We start from the raw sequence: 961 nt of genomic DNA, 5'->3' as shown, positions 1-961 counted from the left end.
AACTCGGTTCTCCCGGATCCTGGCCTGTTAGAGGCACTACTCTTCTCTCCCATAGCTTCCCAGGGTGCATTCTGAATCCCCTTACATACCGTTGCCCCCAGGGTCTTAACCCCCAACTTTCCCTCAGCATCTCTTCCCCCTCCCCCTCCCCCGGAGGGAGGAGTTGGGGCAAGGGATGGAGAAATGATTAGACCTTTAGAATGACTCGAATTTGAGCCTGTGAACCACAGAACATACGACAATTAGAACAAACGGGAAATCAGGTTGATAGAACGTGACTGCTAGAACGCTTAGGACATTCGACGAAGCCTTTCCTACCGCTGACCACCCCAATATCCCCACACTTCAGTTGATACCCCCCTTTTCAACCCCCTTACCCCGGAAAGTGGTGAAACTGAAGGAAATTGGTATCATAGTCAAATTGTCCCACTACCCCACACATACTTCCGGCCACAGATGGGGGGGGATGGGAGGGAGGAAATTCCCTCCCATCCCTCCCCGTCTCTAGATTAACCCCACAGCCTCAGAAAATTAATAGGGGTGTAATAAATTAAATTGCAGCAGAGCTGGTGTGGGACTGTGGCCTGGCAGGGGTTAAAGCCACTTGGAGCTAAATTCTAGGGTTTGAACCCCAATGCCGGCGGAGGGTGGGGGGTGGGCGGTATGTCCGGAAATCTCTGGGCTGGGAGGAAAAGCGATAGCATTGTAGCAGCGGGCCACAGGGGATCGGAAAAGTACCCGCTCCTCAACATCTCTCTCCCTAGCTCAGGTATCTATTTTCTTGGGACTCCAGAAGAGTGGTCCTCTCATAAACAAGAGTTCTAAGTCCACAGGTCTCTTTTTCGAGGGGCCTGTCACACATAGTACACCTATAAAACTCCCTAGCACCTAGATCCCGCGCAGGTGAGCAGCCCCCTCCCCTCAACAAGGATCATGGGCTAAGAATCCCTCCCTCTAAGAC

General features: G+C 52.3%; 1 protein-coding gene across 3 annotated transcripts in view; it reads right to left on the bottom strand.

Moving 5' to 3' along the window:
• Positions 1-961, bottom strand: part of LOC114030989 (vasodilator-stimulated phosphoprotein-like) — a 14,043-nt gene that overhangs the window by 11,747 nt on the left and 1,335 nt on the right. The window lies entirely within an intron of this gene.

This window comes from Vombatus ursinus, unplaced genomic scaffold (assembly GCF_900497805.2).
Source record: "Vombatus ursinus unplaced genomic scaffold, bare-nosed wombat genome assembly UNPS02015030.1, whole genome shotgun sequence".
Taxonomy (NCBI): domain Eukaryota; kingdom Metazoa; phylum Chordata; class Mammalia; order Diprotodontia; family Vombatidae; genus Vombatus; species Vombatus ursinus.
The sequence above is the reverse complement of the archived record's forward strand: the minus strand, read 5'-3'. Positions and strand labels throughout refer to the sequence as shown.